This window comes from Oxyura jamaicensis, chromosome 3 (assembly GCF_011077185.1).
Source record: "Oxyura jamaicensis isolate SHBP4307 breed ruddy duck chromosome 3, BPBGC_Ojam_1.0, whole genome shotgun sequence".
In the NCBI taxonomy this organism is placed as follows: domain Eukaryota; kingdom Metazoa; phylum Chordata; class Aves; order Anseriformes; family Anatidae; genus Oxyura; species Oxyura jamaicensis.
The window spans coordinates 69,992,666-70,018,307 of NC_048895.1; the positions used below are offsets into that span (position 1 = coordinate 69,992,666).

At 45.1% G+C, this 25,642-nt stretch overlaps 1 protein-coding gene across 7 annotated transcripts in view; it reads left to right on the forward strand.

The window, feature by feature from the left end:
• FYN (FYN proto-oncogene, Src family tyrosine kinase) overlaps positions 1-25,642 on the forward strand; it is a 132,315-nt gene that overhangs the window by 29,526 nt on the left and 77,147 nt on the right. The window contains exon 1 of one of the 7 annotated variants that reach the window (XM_035320247.1): positions 18,550-18,738. The exons of 5 other annotated variants lie outside the window; for them this stretch is intronic. The gene's annotated coding sequence lies outside the window, so the exon portion shown is untranslated. Of the gene's footprint in view, positions 1-18,549; positions 18,739-25,642 lie in introns of those variants that run through there. One more of the 7 variants, XM_035320243.1, reaches the window with a different exon arrangement.

Genomic DNA, 25,642 nt, shown 5'->3' on the forward strand with positions numbered 1-25,642 from the left:
GACATGAAACTCCTGTATAAACTGGCATCTATCCTCGTTTACAATATGCGGATTCAGGATCTAATCACTCAGCTCTCCTGAGTGGTTGTTTATTGGTCTCCGTGGCCATTCTGGACCTGTGACTTTAAGACTGAGCCCACTTTAAAATAGCACAAAAGGAACTAGATACTTGGTTTGGGTTAGTTGTCACTGTCTCTTAATAGCAGAGTATTCTAAAATCAAAACCTGATATATATCTATATATTTAATCACCTTTCTGAATATAAATAGATAGTACAAGTTTCATTTCATGGTATTGTGCCAAGCTGATGCTTATCTTGGTGAAAACGTAGAGGAGTCTCAGCTTTGTTGTAGCAATGAAGCCAAAAACAGCTCTGGAGCGACAGGAAGAAGGATGGAAATGAGAATTGACCCCCCACCACCCGCCTTTATTTTTCTCCCTGGAGTACTCTGATGCCCTGTTAAGAGATTTTTAATGAAGCATAATATTGCCAAAATATTTTCAGTTATTTTGCAGGTTATTAATTTGGCCAAAATATGTGTATGATAGGTAAAGGACCTACGCAATGCTTGTGTATCAGAGGAGCATCATGCAGGAGCTGGAAAGCAGAGCAGCACCGTTCCTGTCTCATGCCCAGTTCAGACCCAGCAGTACTTCAGTCGCATTTACAGCTTCCTTCACAGCACTGAGGACTGTAAGCCCTTCCATGACATTGTCAGTGTTGGGGCAGGAGGGGTGGCAAACCAGCAGCCTCAGCTATAAGCCAAATCTTGCCTCTTTGATGTCCTATTTTAAATCCCTTTAACAACGAAAATCTGGAAGATTGATCAGGAGCTTACTGAAATTAATGGGAAGACCTTAATTTGACATCAGTGGAACTCAGATCAGGCGTTCATAGTGCAATCTCTTTGGAGAAAAGGCTCTTCTGTGATAGTCTTTCTGCAAGCATTTCTGTGAAAGCAGAGAAGACACGACTGTCTGTAACCATTTTCAGTCCCTTTTAATGTGCTAGTTCCTAGTTATCACGAACAGTTAACAGCTCTTTGTGCTTACCATGTGCACGGCTGCATGTGCAGTGATATCACGGGCCGCTGAAGAACAGATTTCGATGAAGCCATTGGGTGTGTACCAAGAGCTCAGCTGCAGATGGGAAGTGCCTTTCCTGTGGAATTTAGATTAAAATTGCCATATGTAAAATATCATTCTGCAGTTCAAAAACCTAGATTTGGTTGTAATAAAACAGATATTAAAATTCTAAGTATCTAATCCTGCTGGCTTGATGTCGTTCTTCCCCCAAGATCAGTGGTGTGTGTTTATATAAAGCAACTTCATGAGATTTTTACAGGAAAAAATTAAGCTGTGTTTTGACTCTTAGGTGCGAGCCTAGAGATGAAATATTACTGGGTATTGTTTCCTGTAAATTCTCAGTTCATGTATGGGTGTGTAAGTGCGGATGTGTCTCTGGTTATCTCATTAATCGTGCTATTAATCATGCTTAAAATGAATACACTTTTAAAACATACCTATAACACCATGTGGTTTTGTGTTTAATTAAACGTGTATCTAATCCTACAGTTGTTAATTTGTCAAAGTCCCACTGGAACTTACAGCCATCTGATCAAACAAAGGAGAGCTGGATAAAATCTAAGATAAGGTCTGCAGAAAGCGAGTGCATGTCTAAGAGAAATCTTTTTCCTAATTCAGAATAGCATTGTAGTACCATGTAAGCTTTTGGTTATTTAGTGGTTAAAGTGTTTCCTATTTTGACACTGAATTGCTCTATCTGTTTAATTTTCCTTGGATCATTTCCTGTCCACAAAAGGCTATCGTAATTCTCAGCCTTTCTAGTAAACACTCAATAGATAGGAAGTTATAACTTCATAATAGACCACATCCACGCAGAAATCTGTAAACATCCTTTTTGCATCCCTTTCTTTTGAGGTTTACTCGTTAGTTATTCCCGCTACACTGCTTCTTTGTGTGACAGATTGGCTAGTCAATGGTTGTAAAACAGGACCCTTCTGACTGTGTCGGTGTACCAAACTGCAGCTATACCAAGAACATGCACCAGTTTGGATGTTAAGGTATCGTATGTAGCCTAAAAAGTCAACAGAATAACCTGGTGTCAATTTTTTCATGTCCAAGGGAACATTAAAAAAAAAAAAAAAAAAAAAAAAAAAGTTTATTTTGCACAAATACAAAAATTGCCTAGTGCCCTCGGAAGTATTTTTTTTTCTGTTATTATCACTTTTGAAAAGGTTAGTATCAGGACTGGAATAAGTTGATGACTACAGATTAAATATCTTTACTGGGTAACATGAAACACATTAGATTTTGTGCTGAGCTGGCAGTCCTGCCCATAAGGTTATTAAGTATTTTTCCTAATTTACAGTTTATTCTTTGCACATTGGAGAATGTCTTAACCAATTAGTGTCTGACTCATGAAGTTCCATGCATGAGATTCCTATCACAGTGGGAATCCTGCCCTGCTCTGTGTCACAGGCTCCAGGCACATGGGCACAGCAGTGAGCCTGTTTGGCTCTGGGACCACGGCTGAGCCCCACGTGGCTACTCAATCTGGCCTGCACCATCCTGAGGGACCCCTGGTCTGGAGGAGGACCCCAGCACCACATGATCCATCCCCATGAGGGATACGGGAAATATAATTTTGTCAAGAGCATCTGTTCTATTCAATGTATCTCTTCATTCTTTACGGATCAAGACAAACAGAAATTACCTCAGTCCAGCTGGACTTTTTCTGTACCTTTCAGCATATTTCTCATCCATGTTTGGTTCAAAAGTTGAGATTTATTTCCAAGGAATTCACTGGTGTGCGTATGTTGTGTGTGTACATAATACATTAGTGATTTCATCATCTGCTTTCTCATAGTTCCTGACTTCATTATAATGGCTCCTAGGAGAGATGGACAAACAGTTCTGCTTGAAGGTGTTTGAACTAAGACTTTAAGGCCTGAGAACCAAGAGGGTCTTGCTTTCTAATTCCGGATAACTCATTGTTGACATTAGTGTTTCTAATTCCTTTTCCGCCTAGATTGGCAAAGTGATGGTAAGGCTAAGAAACCTCCAATTCTGACAGTCTGGGGAGGGAAAGGTGTCTATTTCCTTTCCCCCTGTGACTTCTAATCTTACTTCAGAGCCTGTAAATTAGTGGCAACCTCAGAGGTGGCCAATGTAACTTCTTAGGAGCTCAACAACGTTGTTCTCCAGGCAGCCACATCCCTTTCTCTCAGCTCAGGGAGTGCACCTACTGTTTCTACACTTCTCCTTTCTCAGGCTAGCTAAAGAACAGGGGAATATATTGCCTTCATCCTGACTGAATCAGGATTTCAGATTCTGTGTGTATGCTGAGGCTTTCTTCCTATGAAACAGTCCTGAGGAGTACTACTTGCCTTAATGTGCTGAATTAATCTGTTGGTTTTTTTGTTTTTTAATGTTTAATTTCCGCATGGTGCCTAGGAAAACTGGCAGGAACGCCATCTCAGACTACGCTTTGTTACTCTGCTGCAATGCAAACCAAAGTAGAGAACTTCTTAAGCCGATACGCCACAAAAATTAGCTTTCTTCCTCTCAAATCTGAGATCTGTCTGCTTTTCTTTATTGCTCATCCTGTTTTCTTTTCATGCTTGTACACTGTACAAAATCTCTGTATTTCTGCATGTCTGCTTTATATTATTGAATGTCAAAGGAAATGCCAAATATCCCTTTCCCAAAACTTTTTGGACAACTAACTGGTAGAAGGGGATGTATTTGTGTATTTGAATTACTGACACAGTCTCCAAATATCTCAGATTGCCAAGTCAGAAAAGTCTTTGCAATGAGTACCATTTCAATAAAAACAATACTTCAAAGCGGTAATTCTTTCAAGTAGACAAACTGTGGAGAATCACAACTGGCTACTCTTTTTTGATGGATCTAAAGGTATTGATGAGTTAGGAGTTTGGTCTTCTGCGTGTGAATTCTGACTGTCCTGTTCCTAAGTGTAGTGCAATGCAGAGGATCATGTTGTTTGTGTTTATCAAGAATTAGCATTCTCTCATGTTTTGTGCCTTCCACGATCCAGGAGAAGCACAGATTTATTATTTTTTTTCTGAAAACTGTTCCATTTTCATTTCCGCATGAATTAGCTGCCAAAGAGGATTCAGCAAGTCTCCCATTTCCTAGCCTCATACTGAACCTAGGAAAAAGGAAGCAAATCTAAAGCTAGCTGGTCTTTGCCATCATTCTTTGCTCTGATATTAGCGGTCCTACACATTTCTGGTTCATTCTTTCCTTAGAACAACCAGTCATGTATGTCCTTTTCCATTTACTTGAGTTCTACTAAGTATAATAAAAATTGCATAGAGACTCAGATCAGTATCCCATCATCAGAATAAGTTTAAAAAATAAATCACACTTGACTTATGAGAAGATTCCATCTTGAAAAGGAATGTTCCTGCAGCTTATATTACATAAGTTGATTTATAATCTGTCTTCTGATGAGCATGAGGTATCAGGATACTGAACAACGGTGCTAGCAAAAGCTGGACATAGAGCTGTTGTAGTAACCATGGTCTCATCCCTAGCTGGAAACAATAATGTTTCATCACATGGTTTAGTATGAGTGGTGGTGAACGTGGATTGGCCTGTGTCTATATTAACTGGTAAGGTGAAGTTGACCTCAGCATGTTTAGTCCTGTGAAGCCCAGCGTACTTGTTGAAATGGCAGTGTTCTGGGTCACAGGACGATAATGCCCACTCTTGCCTAGAGATGCCCCTTCCTGTGTGGTCATGTTTGCTGTGACCATCCTGTGCTCAAGTGGGAGACTTTGGTCTCTGAGGTGTCACTCTGTCGCTGGTGCAGACGACCAAAGTGTCTCCTTCCCCCGCAGCACCATCACTCGTTAGAGTTTCCTCTCAGCTCCCTGTTAGCACAACTGTGGCATTATTTCAGCTATAAGCATATGACTTTCCAGAAGCAGATGACTTATCTTCTGTAGAAAATCCTAAAGCTGAGTTGTGTTGCAATGCATGCCGAGTAAACGGTGAACAAAAGTTCAAAATAAATCACTTATATTCACTTTCCTGGCGAAAAAGAGAAGTGCTTCAGAGATCATCTGTGCAGAGCTGCTATCCTACGCGCAGCTCTGCTGCTGACTGTTGAGCGAGTCATGGTAACCACGCTGCATGGTGGACTTGGAGGGGGCGGATGTGAAGAGGAAGCTCTGGCATAAAACCTCTGATCTCGTGGCACACAGCATCTAAATTAATCACATAACTCCATCTTACTTCTCCTGGCAGGACTGCAGAGCAAGAGGTGGTGGAGCTGAGAGCAGCAGACTTGGGAAGGTCTTCTGACTGGAAGAAAGTTTATTTATTGCACAGAAAGGTTACAGGTTTTAGGCACAGCTGTCTGAAGACAAATCTGCAGATAGGTGTCGATGCTGCCTACCGATTTTTACGCTGCGAAAGGAAACTGGTGGATCAAGGGTAAAGATTATCTGTTTCTGTGAAACGGTTCTCACTGGTAAGCGTGAAGGGAGGTAGCTGCCATTAGCCTCCCGCGTAGGAGCTTGTAACTGATGGTGCAATAACAGCAGCTATCTTGACGATCATGTGGCCTTGAGGAAAAAGAAGTAATTGCTTCTCATGTCTTTGGTTTTCCTGCTGCGTCGTGGTGCCTTATGTGGTGCTGCTCAAGACTCTTTTTGCTCAGGTGCAAAGGAAGAAGGTAATTTCATATGCAGTGCCTTGGCAGCAAGGATTACTGTTCCGTATTTGAGATTCTCTTTGCAAGGCAAGCAAATCTGGGCACTGGGAGGGAAACGTTCAGTTGTGACTGATCTGAGAGCAAATTAGATTAATACTTTTACTGTACAAACGTGTCTCTCATGGGATGTTCAGATAGGCTTTTAAGATTTCATTCTTCTCTAGATACCTTTCTCCATACCAAGCTTTCTAAGAAAACAAGGAATCTGTTTTTGTGATTTTCATCTGTAACAGTCTGTGGGGCACCCAAAGGTGGTACTGTCACTAAGTGACCTGTACTTCCTGGAGTTATTTAGGAAAACTGTCTGAAAAAAATCCAGCCCCATCCAAATGCCAAGTTGTATGCCTAGGGTATCTAATCTTGTTGTTGTTTTAATTAAAAATGATAACTTACATTTAGATGCCTACTTCTTTTAGGGTTTTGGAGCTGTTCTGTATAATGTTCAACTCCTTACTTGCATAGACCTTGAAGTGCTTTGCAGACTGAGCATGCTTGCTAGCATGGAATTGTCATTTCATACCAACTTTTTAAGTGGGATTTTATTAGGAGTAGGTGCAATTTATTGTTTTTCCATATGAGGCTGTGAGGGAGCTTTAGACCATCAATTACAAGTCATCAAGTACTATTTTCCCTGGATATGTAAAATGAATAGGCTTTTTTTGTTGTTTTGTTATAATTTTGCCATATAGTCAAAGCCCTGAGCTGTTACTGTCCTGTGTGGCTGAGGAAAACCGCATGTGTGGAATCCCGATTTGTGTGTCCTTTTCTAGTATTGGTCTTGAGAGCTGGGGAAACATATGGACTACAAGATTTGGTAGGTAGTTAATGGAGCATTTTAATTTTTGGAACATCATTTTCTGCTAGGAACAAGTTGATGCTCAAAGTACTTTCAGAAGGATCTTGATGTCAACAGAAATCTCCAGTGAAACAGAACTCCAAAAAACGCTATTGAAGCTGGAAGCTCTTTTCTTTCTTGAGGGATCTGGCTCAATTTACTAGGTTACAGACAAAAGAGCTTCTTTAGTGCCCGGGTTGAACCCTGGGTTACTCTCTCTCTTCATCTACTTTCCTGCAAACACAACACGGGGTTGGAAGTGGGCATCTTAGATACCACATAGCGTCTGGGGGGGGAAATGTTTGAACAGGTTGCTCTCCCCCCTCCCTTTAAGAAATACTGGTCCATAAGAATTTGTCAGGGTGTGTATATATATGTATGTATATATATGTATGTGTATCGAGTTGTCATTCCCACTGGTTGCAGACGGATCACCGCCCAAGCACACGTGACTAATCATAGCTACAGATAGCTGTGAGGAAGTAGGCTTGAAGGGAAAGAGAAGGCAGACCAACACAGATGTTTTGCAAGCCAAGAGTTGCATGGTCACCCATGTCAGTCAGGTTACAAATAACGAAAGCTGCTGTGCTTTACACACATGCATAAATCTCATGGCTGCTTGCAGTTGTGTTTAGCTGTCTGGGTGGGTGTTTCTAATGCAGATTACATTCAGAAATGTATGCACCAGATATTTAAAACCCTTATTTTTCAATCACTGGTGCATACCAGAGACTTTCTGATTTTCTTTTTCAAGAAGAAGCATAATCTAGTTATTTTGTAGCATTCTCTTCCATGAAAGAATGCGAAGTTGAAAGAACTTGGACGTTGAAATCAAGCAATTATTCAAAATGTTGTTGGCTTCTCCCTTAAAGCTGTAGGGCTAAAGTCAAAGAGGAATTTAAGAATTTAAATTTGCATTGAATAGGATTTAAGAACCAGATTCATAAATACATTTTTTGGATTTGTCCCTAAATCTTTTAACGGTGGTTGCCACGTTCATCTTTACCATTTGCCACAGCTGAGAAAGCTCCGCACTATCTTCCAGTGTGAGAGAAGAGAGGGGAGAGCAGAAGAGTGCAAAAATGCGTGAAGCCATCAACTTGTTAGGTTGCTGTTTACTACCAGCAGGCTAAGGTCTCCCTAGCTGCTGCCCAAAAACATGGGTGATGGAAGAGGAGGTGAGGCCAGAATCTGTGTCCCCAGCAACACGAGCTTCCTCCAAGAGACAAGAGCCATCACTGGCACTGCCCAGCAGCCCTCACAGAGGAGACTTGCAGCTGACACAGCCTGCATCAGCACCAGCCCCAAAGTTCAGGAGATGTGCCACGGGTCTGCTCCCTCCTCAGAAGCCATCCCTCAGAGAAGGGAGTGGCGGCTTTCTAGCAGGAATGAGCACTTACCTGGAGGGAAGTGTTGGCATGCACCACCACAGCACAGACGATACTGTACGTTCATCTTTGAGCTACAGCCACGCACCCAGCCTTGCATGGCAAAACCCTCGTGCCAGCCCACGCGGGCTCTGCTGGGAATGCCCCCCTCCTCGCCTGAGCAGAGTCGGGGTATTTCTGGCGGGGGGACGTTCTGCCTGCTGATCATTCAGGGCACGTGCGTGCACACACGTGTATCGTAAGGTACGGCTGCTCGAGTCCCAGCTGCGAGGCGTGCAGCGCTGGAGAGCCTCTGCAGCAAGTCCCGTGTCATCACCAGAGGCTGACCAGGATCCACGCACGTTTCTGTTCTGCTGGGTTTGGTTTCACACCTACTGCCACCGATGCCTCCCTGCCCCCTTCCCCGCTGGGGGAGGATGGTGACGACCTGCGCTGAGCCCTGCACAGAGCAGAGACCGCCAGTGGTAAGCTGCTGGGAGGAGCGCTGGTGGGGATTTTTGTGTGGCGGTACCTTCCCCACCTTCCCCACCCACAACCTTGCTCACTGTCCTTGCAGTTCCCTTATGGTAACTGGGCAATATCACCTGGCACTGACTTAAACCGTTTCCTTAAGCTTTTTTAAGGACTTCTTCCTGCCATTAGGTTTTTACCCCATTCCTGTCACTTCACAGTTTAAGATCTCTTCTGAGGTTTTTATGCAGCAAGGAATGTTTGGTCCACTATCAACCTGCTTTCCAGTGTTTCCTCTTTAGCTCCACTCCCACTGCTGGGTTATTTATAACTAGCATTTCCCTGAAATGCTGGAAGAGCATCATCAGCCACGCTCTGAGCAGCTGGGGGCTGCTCATGGGCAAGGAATACTCCCTAGCCAGGCACAGACCTGCTATGGGTGCTGGCTGGCTGGCTTCAGAGCAGGAGACAGCATCCCTGGCTGTCAAAGAGGTCACCTGGACCAGCTCCGCAGTCTACTCTTTTAGTATGTCCTGGGGTTTGATGCTCTTTGGGGTTTTGGCTCATTTTCTGTCCGTTTCAGAAGTTTGCTTTGCCTTGGGGTTGAGACTGCAATAGTAGTGTTACGGAGAAACGAAAGGTCACAGTCCATTTCTGAGGTTTTCAAACAAAAAGGTTAAATGGTTTGCCTCTTTTATGGTCAGCAGGTTTTGTCTCTTTCTGAAGGCCTGCCACGGACTTTCACGGAGGTGTCATATTTTATTTCAGAAGAGAACAGTTGGGACTTTCTAAATGTAGTTTTTGTAGTTGACTCTGCTACCCTGTGAATAGGAACCGCTCGCATTTTTTTGGCAGGAAGAAGGCAGCTGTACGTGCTTTGTGTTTTTTCCCTGTCTGTGGGAGCCTGCGCCTATAGAAACGAGTGGGAATTTTCCCACTGATGTTGGCAGGGAGGGTGATCAGAGAAATGCATAGTTTTGCAAAGTTTCTGTGCTCAGTGTCTCTAGAAGCCCTTAGTGGTGTTGGTCCTTTTGAAGTAGAGCATCTGGTTTTCCCCTGGGAAGATGATGCTCCACGAAATCCTTGGCGATGAGAACGGTGATTTCTGGATGCAGGGTGCATTTCCCCTCAGCAGCAGAAACTTTGAGATTGCTGGCACAGAGAGCGTGCCATCAGAAACTCTGAAAGACAGAGGGTGTTAAAACCTGTGAGAGGGGAAAAACACACATAGCTGGTGAGTGTTTGCCTCATGTTCATTTAACGGCGTGAAACAGGCTTAGTAGAAGCAAAAAACATCAGCAGCACTGAAGGTTTGGCTGAAAGTGGGCGTAGCACTGACAAAGGTTTAGTGCTTGTGATTTAACTTGGTCAACTCACCCAAGTGTTGCAGCTTTTTAATGCAATGCAGAAGATCAGCTTCCAGGTTAAAAATAATAGTATAAAAGCTATCCTTTTTTTTCCTGCCAGTATTCATTTAATGTCAGTTTACTTTGTGAGTATGGATGCGTTTAATAAAAATTCTCCATCTGCTCGAGGAAAAAATAGAAGTTGCTAAAGTTCATCTGCAAAGACGCTGTATTGTGGCTTAGCGAATGTAAAGGACTAGGAGATAAATTCAGTCATTTAGAGTCTGAAGAGATAAATATTTCATTTTGCCCAGAGACCTCCTTCTTTTAAGTGTGAAGCTTTGGGACAGGTTTGCTTGCTGTGCTTTGTACACCCAGCTCCGCACAGGAGAGCTGATGGGACTGCCTGTGCAAGACGTGTCAGCTGCAGCGTCGCTGCATTCATCTCCAGTGCCAAGCAACTCCAATTGCTCTGTGGTCAAACAAACTTCTTATTCATGGAGGTGCAGTTGTTTGCCAGAGCCATTTGCAATCATGTGGCGGAGGGGGCACAATTAATACATTGTAAAAATGAATTATTTTTTAATGGCATATGCTATGGAGATGTAACAGAGCCCCGCTGGCGTTCATCTGAGGGGTGGCGAGGAGTTGCCAGCTCACAGCAGAGCAACTAGAAATTCTCCAACCAGCACGAAAAGAAAACGTGAGCACGAGAGCCCCCGTGGGAACTGCATTTTGGTTTCAGCACCATCGGTTAACGTTGTCAAACTGCCTGTCTCAAACTGTTAGGGCTGATAAAGTGCCACTAATTATCATTTAGAAAGCCGGTGGCTGCCAAGATCATCGCACGCTTCACATGTGTTGGTTGGGCTGCTTTGAAGTTGCTTTGCTTTAAAAGAAAAAAAAATAATAAAGAAATTACTGAGCCTGCACTCTGATCCAAGAATAGCGTTGAGTTTTGACAAATGACAGTCGGTGCTGGCAGTAATTATTTTTGGTGCTCGGAGTAGGCTTGGGGGGATGCTTTCTTAGAGTGCATCACCGGTGCTGTTTGTCTTGTGGGTAACGGGGCTACCGATACCCCTGGATATTTGCGGCAGATCAAAATAAGTAACAAGTTGGGGGGTTCTCCCTTTCCTTTCTTGTGAAACTGGACAGAAAGAAAATTAAAAATAGCCGTAATTAGAAGGAAAACGTCCCTATTTTGCAGTTAATTTCCAGCCACTGTAAAGAAACAGATTCAGAGTGGAAGGGCTGAGCAGGGCAGGGAAAACTCTTAGAAGGAGCTCTGTCTGCACAGCACCATCGCTTTGTCTGCTCCCAGCCCTCTCAAGCAGCCTGTGTGTAAAAGCCATGGCTGGAGGCAGAGCAAATGTCATCAATCTCCTTCTGAAGGAATCCGAGTGTGGCCCTTACAGAGAGCGGAGGACGATATGGACACAGCTGGATCACCCAGCCATTGCTGGGAAAGAAGACGGTGATGGAGGAAAGGCCGTGTAGAAGCTTGCACGGTATTTTTTATATAGAGATTTGTGACTTTATCAGTCGTCAGTGAATAAGCTGGTGAGAAAATCTCCCGGTCACATTGCTTATTGGGTCTGTGAGTCTGAAGGGCTCCAAGTGTGAGCTGTCAGTCCATCCAAGAACGTATCACTTGTGGGTGTTCTCTGCTTTTCCCTTGAGCATGTGGCTCGAGCCAGGTCTTCTGGGGCTGCATAGCCAGCTGCTCCTGCTCTCTTGTTCTCCTGTGCCACTCACCCGCTGGTGTTTCTGCACAGAAAACAAAATGTTTTGTCTTCGAGTGGTTGATTTTAAACGCCAGGCTCTCTGGGATCCAGCGGTTGGTGCAGCTTAACCAACAGGCAAAGCGTTGAGCTGACGGAGGAAGGAACATCAGCACCTAAGGAATGGGAACAGATAGGGGCATTTTTCATCCACACTCCCAGCCTGCATTGGATCTACACCTTTACAATAGCTGATGTCATATACCAGCTTAACCTCAGTCTTGACGGGATACAGAAGGTGAAATTACTCTTTTCAAATACAACTTCAGGACCTGTGAATCAAGATGTTTGCTTATGGCCGAGAGAGCACCAAATATTGCATCATGAGAATTAAAAAGCAAACATGCTGCATTTCATTATTTCATCTGTGTGAGCACTTCACTATGTCTAATTCTGTTCATCTAAAATTATAAACAAACTTACCCTGATATAATCTAATTTTGATTATAGACGCCAAATTCTGTTATGCCGGGCAACAAATTGGCTTAAGATAATTCTGTCTTTAGAAAATATAGTTGTAATCAACGGATTTATAGTTTAATAAAGTCTCATGATATATCTGTGCCCTATAGCTTACAGAGCTTTATTTCAGTTCAGTGCTCCCATTAGTCTAATTTAGGTTTATTGGAGCAATCATTAGATTTAAGATATGCGCTTTTATTTCTAACCAACAAGGAGTGTCAACGTGAGATATGGAAAGAAGCAGAACCAATTATGAAGCATTTTACTGCAAAGCTGTTGATGGATGCTGTCTAGGGGCAATAAGAGCCCGTGTTTTGTCCAGAATTTGGAAGGGGCAGGGGACACTGAGAATATGTAGGGTCGCAACTAGAAAAAGTGAGGCAATTTTAGTCTGAAAAAAAAAAGCTTTTGCCAAAAAGCCTTCTGTAGAGCAAAAATATTTTTACTTTCTCTTTTCCCCCAGCCAGTTCTGAATTGTAATTTCTGAACGCTGTGGTATTCAGCAGCTCTCCCATACATATGGATGTGGAGAATTAATTGCATCTTATTTGTGGACATATTTAAGCAAGAGAGAAGAGGGAAAGCTAATTGGAAATCTTTCTCATGTGGTTTGTCTGTTTGCATGAGTGTGTTTTAGTTTCTAGTGCATTTGTTTACCTACCTGCTTGTACGTAAAAGGGTGAACCTGTTACGTTTGGCTTTTTATTTTTGCAGAAGAGCTTTTTGTTTTATTAAGGAAAGTCACGTGCCTGCAGCTCACTCAGCTTCTTTCTTGTCTGAGTAAACTGGTAGAAATAATTTATTGAGCTCTGATAGAAAAAAATAAGGAGTAGGGAAAATCTTAAGCCAAATGAGATGAAAAGCAGTTATACAAAGAGAAAGAATGAAGAATAGTATTTTTTTCTCCCAAAAGTTTGATGGTGTGGGGGAGTGTAGGCTTATCCCAAGATAAACTGAGAAGCTTTAGCCTCATTTTAGATTGGAGGGAGGGGCAAGTACATCTTTAGCTGTGGCCCATTGCTCTTTTGTGTAGGGAGTAAAGCCTGAAAACCTAACTTAAACTATTGTTTTCTATACAAATTTGTGTATTTCTTCACAACATTTTACTTCTGCCTCCCTCTTCAAAATAGGTTGTTGGTTTTTGTTCTTGGCGAATGGCTAGGGCTAACAAAAAGTGCCCCAGTTCTGGATTTCGGAGCAGCGGCGTGTGCTGGCGGCCGGTGCCAGCGTTCCCTGGGAATGCTGGAAGCAGAGTCTCCACGCCACTGTTTTGGTTTCGGAAGGGGAATGATTTATGTCCATGCCCAGAGCAGGGAGTGCGTTAGAGGAAATACTGCTGTGTGAACAAATGAGCACGTGGTAAGCGACTGTGGATCTGGGTCATTTATAACACGTAGGTGAGATTTGGTGTGACAATTTGGCAGCCTGTTTAAAATCCTAAGCAGGCGTGCACACGGGGGAGGATTTCTATCTGGCTCATTGTGTGTGATCGGGATTAAAGTATGTGTACTTTTATTTTAAGAGTGTGTTGAAAGTGAGGGTGTGTGAACATGCTCCGGTGTAGGATCTTCGAATGGTGGTTTATCCCTGTTTCAAGGGGCTGTTGTCTTCGGTAGGTATATACATTTTAGCGCTGACTAAAAGCCCGTGACTAAATGCGGGTGGCCTGAAAAGGAGCAATCCGTCATGGTTACGGCGGCATCCCTCAGCAGGACGGACACGGCTGAGCTGTGAGGGATGTGCGGCCGTACAGGCGGCTCTTTCACGGCGGCCGTCTCACCGAGACGCGCCGAGGAAGAATGGTGCGACTCTGTGCGGGGGCTCCAGCCGGGAGCGAAGGCTTGTGCTGACAGGACAGGGAGGCCTTATCTCTGGTATAATTGGAGGTAACGGGGGGTACGTCGGGCACCAGCTTCCCGTTCTCCCCCCACCCCACCTCCCATGCTTTTGGATTAAAGAGAGGGTTTCTCCAGTTAGAAAGCTGCATTTCACAGGGACAGGAACCAAGAGACAGTTCATTTCTATGGAGGGTTGCTATAAATAGTTTGCTCTGTTAACATACATTCTTTCACCAAATGAATCCTACAAACAGGGTTTTGTTCCAAGCCCACAGAATACTTTGTATGTCCTTGTCGCTTCGCGCGTGCTCATTCAGACACCAGCTCTTCCCCTTCTACACGAGGGGTAAACCTGCTCCTTGTGCAGTGAGGCTTGTGTAGCCTCCATAAACGTTCCTCTTTCATTTTTTCCATCATTGATAGCAAAGGACCACTGGGCCTGTGTATTGTTAAGGCAAATGGGGCAGAAGTTGCTGGAGCCCGTGCTCACTGCTGGTTAAAATTTCGACCTCCTTGTCATGCTTTGTGCCGCCCCAATCCCTCAGAATGCTGCAGACTTGGTCAGAAGCTGCGGCTACTGCAGACCTTGGAAGCTGTGCTGGGCTTTTAAGAAGCTTGTAATTGCTCCAGTGTGGATACTTGATTGAGAAAGAGCTTACCCAGGAGAAAAATGTCTTCTGCTACTGCTAGAGCAATGTGAATGCTGTGGAGATAAGCAGTCCCAGCTGTATGGCACATCTATAAGTACCAAGAAACTACAGCTTTTATTTTCTTCCTCTTTGGTAGGCCTAGTGCTGGAAATCCTCTCCTTGGGAGAAGGCTTTCAACTTCCATTTAAATCTGTGTTTTTTTTGAGCTGGGCTGTCTGAAGCCCAGCCTGTAGCCCTTCCCCACTGTGCATGAGGTGGCTACTGAAATGTTATCAGAGCTGGGCAATGCGACCTCGAGGTGTCTGCCTGGAAAAGGGATGCAACTGGGAGTTCAGATGGTTGATAAAACATCTGTGTTTATGAAGAAGCATGCTCTTTCTTAGGCTGCCCTTTTTAAATCTATCTATCTGTCTGCTTGGGGACCGTGCTGTTTCCACTCCCCATGCACACGCCTGTTGAGGTCAAACGCTTCCCTGTCTCGATGCATTATCATGTGTGCAGTGCTTCACAGCACTTGCTATGGCCCTGTGTCCATGGGTTAAAAGTGGGGGCGAGCCATAGATGAGTACGTGTGTGACAAGGAGAGGGGAAGCTGACACAATAAACTGGTTGTCATCGGTGGCCACGGCTGCGGGGCACGGAGAGAAGGGTCTGCGGATGTGACAGGTAGAGGTTCTGCCTAGGCTGCCCAGCGGCAGCGCCAGTGGTGTTGTATGGCTGTGGTAGTCCCAAATGTTGACACTCTGCTGTCAGAGTAAGCATACATGTGAGAGAAGTGAACTTGACATTTTTGGCATGTGTTGGTTGTTTTTAAAACATGACTATTGATCTATTGATTTAGTGGCTCCTGTAGCTGCTACTGGTGATGTTTACTGCTGAAATACACACAACTGACCCTTGCAGCTGCTCCCAGATTGTGCTAATGACTTTTGGAGAGGAAATTAATGAGCTTGCTTTCATGCTCAAAAAAAAAAAAAAAAAAAAAAGGCTTGCCTCTTTGTGGTTCTTAGGCACATACCCCCCTTGTTTCCCAGGGGCTTGTTACGGATCTGTACTTGCAGGGACCGTACCATCAGCCCGTACCATTCATACATTTTCCAGAATTCATAACTCGGTGCCTTTGCCGCTGCGGCCACGCACGTGCTGCTCTGAATGCTCCTTCTCAGATGTCCCTGCTCCTGGTGGCCCCGTGCCACAGCCGGTGAATGGCACGCCTTGTGCTCCGCAGGGCGGTTTCTAGGGCAAAATCAAACGTGACATTTCCAAAACGTGCGAGTCCAAACTAGTTTCAGCACTAAGAAGCAGAGCCTGTGAGTGCTTTGTGTGTGTTGTTTCTTGCCTTATTCTTGGCAATTTACAGTCTCTCTTACTGGGCGCAGCGCAGAGGCTGAATGTGCTTTTATAAACCCCGTTTACAACTGCAGAACTGTCCCAGGATGGGGTTCCCTGGTTTTTGGCCTGCGGACTCGATGAGAGCTGCCAGACCCATTCCTCAGCCCGCTCCCTGCCACTCTCATCCCGGGGTGGTCACAGGCACGTTGGGAGCAGGCAGCGACCCAGATGTGCTGCTCCCAACGTGCCCTTTATTTCCAGCACCCGGCACGACGGTCGATTTGACACATGGTTAAGCACACATCCGTCATCAGGCCGAAACGCGTGTCCCCGGTATTACACGGGCTGTTGTACCAGCAGGGTGACTGCCGACACAGGTAGCTGCTGGCCTGCCCTGCGAGGAGCGTGGCCACGTGGGTGCTGCCCACACAGCAGGGAGCGGGTTGTCACGCTGTGGGATGCCGAAGCTGACGTAGCCCACTTCCTCTCAGAGGTTCAGCAGTGTAGTAGAGGCTCTGAAATACAAGGCAAATAGCAGTGTTCTGCTTTGACATCCATTTCTTTATCACAACTTTTTTTTTTTTTCTTTTAACTGCTTAAAATTTCCATGGGGTTAACAGGCAAGCATTTAGCTACTGTGGGCTTTGCTAGCTGTAATGGTACAAAAAAGGAACAGTGACAGAGACATTTTTCCACTTCCGTGTTTGGCAGGAGATGCAGGACAGTGCTTTTCCTCAAATCATAGTCCTCTGACTACAATTTCATTTTGGGTTTCTTCATCTACAGACAGATCTATTACATTTATATATGTAAATATATGTTATATGTTATATACAAATAATCTTTCATATATGTATGTACATATACACACATATATATGTAAAAAAACATCACAGAGCCATAGTTGTATAGATATACGTATATATGATTATTAGAGCTGGAACATAAAACTAGTCCTCTCTGTCCTTGTCCAAGCTATAATCTCAATTGGGCTTTCTTCACTTCTTTGTGGATCCCAAGTCATCAAGTCTCATTCAGCATGGCTAAACAGTTACCCATTGATGCAGCTCCACCTGCAGCTCTCCCCATTATCTCCTGTCTCTGTTGCCATGGACAACACCAGGGTCCCTCAGCGAGGCCAAAATCTGCATGTGTCCATCTCCAAGTTCCCTTCGTCTTTAGTCAGAGATCTGCAGATTCTTCCCGTGTGCTGTTTCCTTTACTCTCCAGACCACGCCGCTGAAATTCACATCTCAGTGCTCATTTCATGTCTTGAATTACTGCAGCATCCTTTTCTCTGCCCTCTACAGACCTCTATAGGTCTGTCCATCCAGAATGTCTTTGCTAAGGGAATTTGTCCAGCTCCCTCATTTCTTAACAGTGTAGCCTCCCTTGCTCGTTCCTCATTTGACTCCTTTATGCACACCAGCTGCCTGTCTTCAGCACCAAAGCCTGCCTCTGCTTTCCACCTGTCCTTCAGGTCTCTGAGGTCTCCTCCTGCCACCCATGCTGCCAGTCTCCAGCGGGTACGAGTTGCTTTCCAAATGGCAGCTGTGGGTTTTCTGCAGACCTCACACACCCCGTTAACGTTGGCAAGACTACTTTATTGTTGTCCTCCAGGTCTCTCCGTCAAAGTACTCTCTCCCTGGGATGCTTCCAAAGGCCCTGGGGCTGCCAGCATGCTGAGGCTGGCTGTTGCACTTGCCCTTTCTTGCGTTGCGCACGGGGCTTGTATGCACCAATTTTCAGCTGGTTTGGGGGCAATGCAGAGTTCCCGCTCCAGGCGCTTCACGACCCTTGTTCACGTTGAGCGTGGCCCTTCCCTTGTGCAGCCGGCGGCGTGGAGGAGTTTTAGACCTTGCTGAGATTAATCCCGTAGCCAACACCCCCTGCCACTGCAGGCTTGCAAAAATAGGCCAGGCGTGCACGGCAGTGGCGGCGGCGTAGCCATGGCGATGCGAATGGCGATGCGAACAGGCCGCGTTCGTGGGCGGGCAGCTCTCTCCAGGCCGACTGGGGCGGCTGCGGCCTGGGGCAGGCCGACATGGCGAGGGTGTCGGGCTGGGGAGGGGGCTCGGCGCCCACGAGCATCTCTGCTTTCCCCCAGCTGCGTCGGTGGCCTAACAAAAGGAAAAGCATTAGTGCTGGAGATGCTGCATGAGCGGGGACGCAGCCTGGATGGTCACTCAGGTTCCCTTTAATCCCACGGCTCTGTTTTAACACAGAGAGCTGGCTTCTCCCTTTCTGTTTTCTGGGCGCTCAGGCGTGTGCTGATCTTCTGCTGACACCGACAGAAGGTCTCTGAATATCAAGAAACCAGAATACCCTCATCAGGGATCCGCTCTGAGGATGTGAGAGTAATATATTGCTGCTAGAGACGAAGCCGGCTTTGTGCAGCAATAAAACAAGAATATTAAACAGGAAGCCAATGACACTTCTGAAACATGCATGAGACAGTAATCCAGATGCTGTTCTGGGATACAGCACAGCCCTCGAGCCTTACATCTATGCTGCTCTTTTACTATTTTTTCTATGCTGCATCTGCGTGGCTGGGGGCGGGGTGGGGGCGCAGCGAGGGGAAAGCCGGATTTTTAGCCTGGTTTCCTGAGGAAGCGGGGGCGAGGCTGTCAGCGGTGCGTCTGCGGGTCAGGCCTCATCTCGACAGCTTGCCAGGCTGTCACCATCCAGGGAGGGGGCTTCTGTCCCCGGCACCTCCTCGCCAGCCACCGGCGCTGCCCGGCTGAGGCCGATGGGCACCAGGGCACGGAGGCTGCACCTGGTGGCATGGGGGAGCTTCGTGCCGGAGGAGCTCACGTTGTACATCTGGAGTCACGATTTCCTTGGGTGGTGAACCACCGGCTGCCCCAAACAAGCTGGAAATCCAGGTTCGTTAGCTTCCTCACACAGGCTTTTGCTTAATCTTTATAGCAAGGGAGTAGGGGGTATTGCTGAGCAATACTGCTCAGCATAAAAATGCTCAGTTAAATCCATAGGATATTTCAGCAAAATAAGGGCTTTTGTGTGGCTTTTGTGTTGCAGAGAGGTTTATATTAATATAGCACGATCCTGGAATTACAAGAGCCCCGTGTTTGTTCTGGTTCATGCTGGGACACTTGCTTTCGAAGGAGGGACCTGATGGATTTGAGAACAGCGTGAAGGAATAAAGACTTGATCTGCACTCCAGGCTGAAGCATTATGTCACTGCAAAATCTTTTCATTTGTGCCTCTGCTGTGTTGTCCTGAGGATTTAATTTCCTGTTTTTCATTATGTGGGAGTCTTTTTTGGAAGCAACTAGGGAGCAGGGGTTTTTTTTTGGAAAGTAAACTGTCAAAATACAGTGACTTTTTTTGGTTGTTTTTCTACTTTCCTGGATCCAGAACTTGCCCACATGAAATTTAATTATGAAAATAAATGAGTAAATAAGAAAATCAATGAAGTAACATGGAGACAGCACTCTTCTTTCCCCTTTTTCCTCCCCTCAGTCCAACCGTAGCTTTACATAGGTTTTCACACCAGCGCTTCTCGAATTTAAAGCTCTTATTCCCTCCCTGCTTCATGCCACATGCCAAGCAAGGACCTTGTTTATTTGCTTCATGCAACTTGTCTGATAATGAAAAATAAAACAACACAACGTTTTCTATTCCTCAAGTTACAGTATTCTGAAACTTCAGAAAGATAAGTATTTATTTACCTGGAAACTTTCAGAGAGATAAAAACAGATCAGGCAAAAATGCTCTCCAGAGCAATCCTTTTAAAAACATCAGACCGACACGGCACATGATGGGTTGTAACTGCTGGGCTTCCTTTTTGGGGACGGAAGGTGGGCAGAAGATGTTTTCTTCGTAGGTTTGCTCTACTCATCTGATCTTGGATTTGATAAGCTCCACGATTTTAAAACTCTGACCTCCTTTTTTTCCCATCCTTGTATCTTAAAAAACTAACGTGAAGAGGGTGAAAAGGAAACAGTTTGTTTTCAGCTTGTCGTAGTTAATCATTAGTTTACAGTGCGGTGTTTTCATTGTTTGCCTTTTAATCACATTGGTGTATTCTTTTCTTGCACTGTTTACTTTTTCCTTTACAGGCTTTCTTTGATACAGAAATAAATTTACAAATAGCTCGCGCTTGCAAAATTTAAGCATTTTTCAACCTTTTCTCTTTAGCATCAGGCAATGGGACCATGCGTGGGTGGTGGAGCGCCTGCTGAGATCGGGTGCTTCGGCTCCGCCAGCCCCAGCCCGCCCAGCCTGCGGGTTCCTTGCAGAAAGTGCTGCTCCTTTGTGTCGCTCCGGGGCAATTTCTGAATTACAGTAGTTAGGAAAACCAAATGTGCAAACTATTTTTTTTCCACAGTCAAGGACATAGCACAGGAAGCCACAATAATCTGTGCACATGGATGGGGCCCTGCGCTGTGGGTTCAGTTTCCAGCTGTCTCGTGGCTTGTTCTGTGTAGCTCACACACCGCTGAACCTCTTTGCTTTGCTTTGCTTTACTGCACGGGAAGAAGAACGGCACCTGCCACGTGCTGGCCTGGAGATGAGTCAATTCTGTGAGGCCAGGCTGCGCTCAGAAACATCAGGTAGCTTGTTGTGTGGGGTGAATAACCCATTAAAGCATTGCACATACGTACCTAATCCTATCAACTGACTGAACTGCAAGAAGCCCTTAGTAATGCACAGGACCTCTTTCACCTCCAGTTTGTCACACGAATACAGGATAGATGCTCGAATCTGTATAAGTTTAAAGCCCTGAAGTAAGTTGGCCATGACTTGAGACTGTTTTTTCCCTTAGGTGTATTTTCTGTGGTATCTTGCACAGTGGGAATAGCTGACACTGGGGGCCCTGCAACCTTAGCATATTTCTTCCACATATTTCATACATGCGTGTGTTCATTTTGGTTGTATGGCATGGCTATAATGTCCTAAACGTTCTAAAAGCTTACATTATGCTGGCTGCTCTTTTTCTTGCTGTTCTTTTTTCCCCCTTCCTGGTCCCAGAAACAGTCACTGGGACACGAGGTGGCGTGGGCTGGCTGGCCGGGGTGCAGGGGAGGGATGCGTGCTGCCTAGCTGCCTGCAGTGGCCTCGCGCCCTCCCTCAGCTCCAGCCATACCCAGCAGCATTCTTGAGAGCCAGCTAAGAGGGTCAGGGAGTGCGATCTATTCTTAGGACTATGGGACCCATTCATTTCTTTAAAAAAAAAATAATAAAATTGTTTGGTGCAGAGCACGTCTCATTTTTCTGTAGAGAGAAATGCGAGCACTCTTCCCGCAATTAATGAAGTCATTTTCCTACTGTTTTGAGAACTGAAGTATGTCTCTGCAATCACATGCCCCTCGTAAATTAATGCCATTTTCAGCCTCAGTGCCTGCCCCCCATTGAGCTGGCTGGAGGTTCCCCTGTGGATCGCTCAGTCCAGGTGGTTGCGGATGCCTGACACAGAGGCCGACCAGTCCCACAGCACGGGCAGCACGCAAGTTGGCTTCCAGCTTAAAAAGGCAGCTAAAAGGCATGCTCGCTTCTCTTTTAGGCAGTGTGGATGCCAAAGCTTTTGGGATCTTGACAGATTTTGAAAGGCAGGATTCATGAGCGGTCTTGCCGGCCTTTCCATCACCAGCACCCCTTCTCTTTCCTTATGCTAGAGCCCTCTTCCACTTGCTCAGCACACCTCCTAGCTGTCCCACGATGTATTTCATAATGCTTTTGCATCTTCTTACTTGTGGTATCTGCCCTCAGTATTTCTCTTTAAACATTTGCACGCTTCTACCTGTCTTAGCCCTTCCCATGCTGTAGTGCTCAGTTAGGTGCCTCCTTTCTGCTTTCAGGTCCCAGCTCCTTTGTGTGTTCTGCTTTCTCTGTGGGCCTGTAGCTCTTGTGTTACAAAGCAAGTTGACGCCTAGGAAAGCTGCAGAGCGCAAGAAAGATTTGTTTTAGTTTAGCCTGCTTGAAAGCTGAGAGGGAAAAAGGAAGTAGTGTCAGCAGTACGGGGCTGGCAATATCAACTGTGTCAGTAAGGGGCTGAAGCTCTCTTCGGTAGTGCAGCATCGCAGGGAAAAGGAAACCACGCAGCGTGCTTGGGCAGGGCTGGAAGTAAAGGATGTGCAGGATATGGGGACCCGCTGACAGCAGCACATACACTAAAGATGAGTCAGTAAATCTGGTGCACGAGGAGATTTAAGTGGCACAGAAAAGAAGCAGTTTAGCTTGTAATCTTTAACACAGTTTTGTGTTGTGGGTTTGGTTTGTTGTTTTCTTATTCTTTCTTTCTTTCTTTCTTTCTTTCTTTCTTTCTTTCTTTCTTTCTTTCTTTCTTTATTTATTTATTTGTAAAACTAGAAGCTGAAGCAAAGCCTCATTATTTTCCTAGTTTTTTTTCCCCTCTTTCCTGCTTCTCAGGACTTGCTGGCACGGCAAAAGTGACCTTGGATCCGTTTGGAGAGTTCCTGCTGCTCCAAACGGAAAGGGCAGCAGTCCGAAAGATGTGGTTTTTATGTAGCTGCAAGTTTGATGGGGGGGACAGATGTTTTTGTTTTGGTAGTACGAACTTTCTTTGGGACTCTTTTAGGAGAAGGACCTGGTTAACTGTATTAACATCCAGCAACTGCACAAAGCTTTCAGGTAACTGTTTTAGGTACCCAGTGAGGTTCGGGTGGCAGATGCAGGGTGCCTGCCCTGCTGTGTAGCCACCATCCTCTTTCAAATTTTGTCACTCTAGCATGGGAGGAGAAATCTAAGATTGTAATTTTCAGTCTTAGCAGAGTCTTGTAATGGTGTTGCTGTTTCTTTTCCTCTGCAGATGCCCAGGGTCGTGCCTGTCCTAGTTGCACGAGTTGCTTTTTGCAGGAGCTCCTGCCTCAGCTCCCCCCGATGCTGGCTGGGCTTCCTCGTGTCACGCGCGGCTCCCCGGGACCCTCCCCCGGCAAGGAAGAGGCTCGGGGTAACAGTGAGGCTTCTGTCCCCGTCTAAGAGCAAGCCTATAAGCTTCCTTTAAACTTTAAACGTTTTATTGTTGGAAAGCTTTCAGATGTTCCCTGGATAAGGGGTCTTTATATATAATCTGGCATCGCACAGTAAAAGATTGCTTTATGTAAGCTAAGTTTAAGATGTGCAGTCCCTTTATAAACTCAACATATAAACTCAGCATGCAGAAAATTTTTTCCTTCTTGTGTTCAACATTGCTTTTAAAAGAGTTTTCTAAGTGGTTTTTGATATTATTTAAAAAAAAATAAGATTAGAAATCTTAAGGTGGAAATATGAGGAAAATGCTGCACCCCGGGCAAAACTGAGCATGCCTCCGTGCGCTTGTTCAAATGTGTCGGTAACCTCCTGCAGAGCAGAGCCCTCAACCTGCTCTGAGGGACTCCAGGACTTGGTACTGTAGGGCCAGAGCAACCCACTACTGAAAAATCCTTCCTTGATTAATTCATGACCCAAAACCTACTTGGTATGGTGTGCAGCATAATGAAAACAAATTATGTTAGAACATTTGAAAAAGGAAGACAATTGCTTGGCAGAATAACCAACATTTTCTTTACAAAGTGAATGTAGTTAATTTACGGATTATGCACCCTAGTCCAGGCACTTTTATTTGTAAACTGTTCTCCAAACTGAAAACTTTCTTCTTCCCAGTTTTTACCAAGTAACATTGCAGCACAAGAGCCAGGGGTGTGTGGTTCTACTCGAGGTTCGAAAAGCCAGCAACAAAAGCATGTCACTACGAGAAAACTGTCAGATGTTTATCATCATCTAGATTTCATTCTGTGTCTGAGTATCACAAACTGAATTGCATGTACTGGGATCCATCTGAAAATTATTTATGACTTCAGCCAGTCGCTTCCTCCAGCTGGGCCAAGCCTGCGTGCAAACTGCAACACCTGCAGCATGTACCAGACCGGAATCCTTCACGTAACTGCTTTTATGCCTTAAATCACAGCTTTATATATTTCATACAGTGGGTAAATTGTCACTGAAGGATTTTTGCTTCAATGGAAATCAGTTTTTGTTTGTGGGTTTTGTCTAGGTTTGTTCATTGTGGACTTGTTCCAGAGATCCTGGAAGTTGGTGGGTGTTAATGGATTTTGGCATGGAGGCTTGGAAAAAGAAGTAGTTACTGTGTCTGCTGTCAGTGATTTCTCTTTTGCCAGGGGTAATAAACTTAATTCTGATCCCAGTCTGAACTGACAAAAACATATCTAGAAACTGATGAGGGTAAACAGGGGCTGTCTCATAAAGCAGACAAAGTAAGGAAACCAAACGTGCTGGTGACGTGATTCTACTCACCGCATTGTATTTCACAAAATACTTTTATCTGTACAAAAAAATACAAAAAGAAAGCAACTTTTACACAAAGCTACATAAAAGCACCACTAGTATATGTGCAACACTGCAGGGGGGTATGGCTTTTTTTTTTTTTTTTCTATAAAAAAATCCAGTGTGTTGAAGCTGATGCTGCTTACAGGAAATGGCTGATCTTGGCAGACAATAAGCCTGATTATCTCCAAGACTACTTTTTTTAAAAAAAAAAAAAAAAAATTCAAATAAAGTCTCTTCTTTGAGATTCAGAGCCATTTCTCACATCTGGTGGTTTGCTAAGTATTTTACCATGCCTTGCCATTTAGGAGAAGATGCTTGGACAGCTTTCATTTGAACACCACCGCTTCCATGTTGGCAGCGGTGCGTGTGGCACAGTCTGGGGTGACCCTGCTGTAAGCGTTTTGGACTGGGATGGGTAGCAAGTCAGAGCAACTTGCGGGAAGCTGATGTTGCTTAAATGTAACCCTATTCGATTGATTGGACTTTAAACAGCCTCATTTTGTATTTGATTTTAGATGGCAAGTGGAAGGGGAGCTCAATGTGATTTTGTTCAGAAAATGTTTTCATTCTCAATGTTTTTCCTTCCGCGTCACTTCTAATGTTCATTTATTTGCACCTCCTATGCTGTTTTCTCCAAAGGTCAGCAAAGCTTTCTGGAAAGTGTTGGTCAGAAGCTGTAGATAAGTAACATTATCCAAAGCCCTCAAGGAAGAGGAATGTTCCTTCTGCGTAGTTGGGTAGAAGGAAAATCATTAAGGCTAAAGCTGAGTTCTGTACAGTCCCTAGACTGAATACAAAGAAAGAGCGAGTAGTCTCTGGTTTCCTCTGAGTGACACATCCAGCCCTCACCCCCAGTTTTGCAGTGGAAAATGCTCCCTTCCCTTCTCCCTCCCTGCCCTGCTGTATCCCCTGATATCTCATCTCCTTAGTGGCTGGAGAGGCAGGGCCTGGTTTGCATCAACTTCTGAAATCAAGCAAAAAGCATCCCCTGGAAAAGCTTCAAGCTTCCTACCTGTCAACCCCAAACTTTAGAGGATCTTGCAAGACCAATAAATCATATCTCTGTCCAAGCCTTTAACTAGGTACCCCCTTGCCCAGCCCTCTTACTAGTTTTTCTCGTACACAGTTTCACTGAGGGCTTGGACAAGGCTCTCAGGATGTCCTAAGGCACCTGCATCCAGTTGGTTTTAATGCTGTCTGCTTCTCCATCCTGATGTGCACAGGCATTTGTGCTGGGGTGAGGGAGCATGGCTGGGGCCGTGTCCAGAAGCTACGCATAAGCACGGGGGGGCTCTGCCCCCTTTGGCAGCAGTGCCAGCCTCTGCCTTTCAGGGATTCGTGGTTCCGGCAGCGTGGAGTACAGAGTTTCCCCATACGTATCACTTATCTGGGGGTAATTGTTAAGCCAATCAGTCTCTTGGTGCAAGAGAAAATAATGAGCTAAGCTGGAGCCGAGGTGCTGTTGGACTGATTCGAACC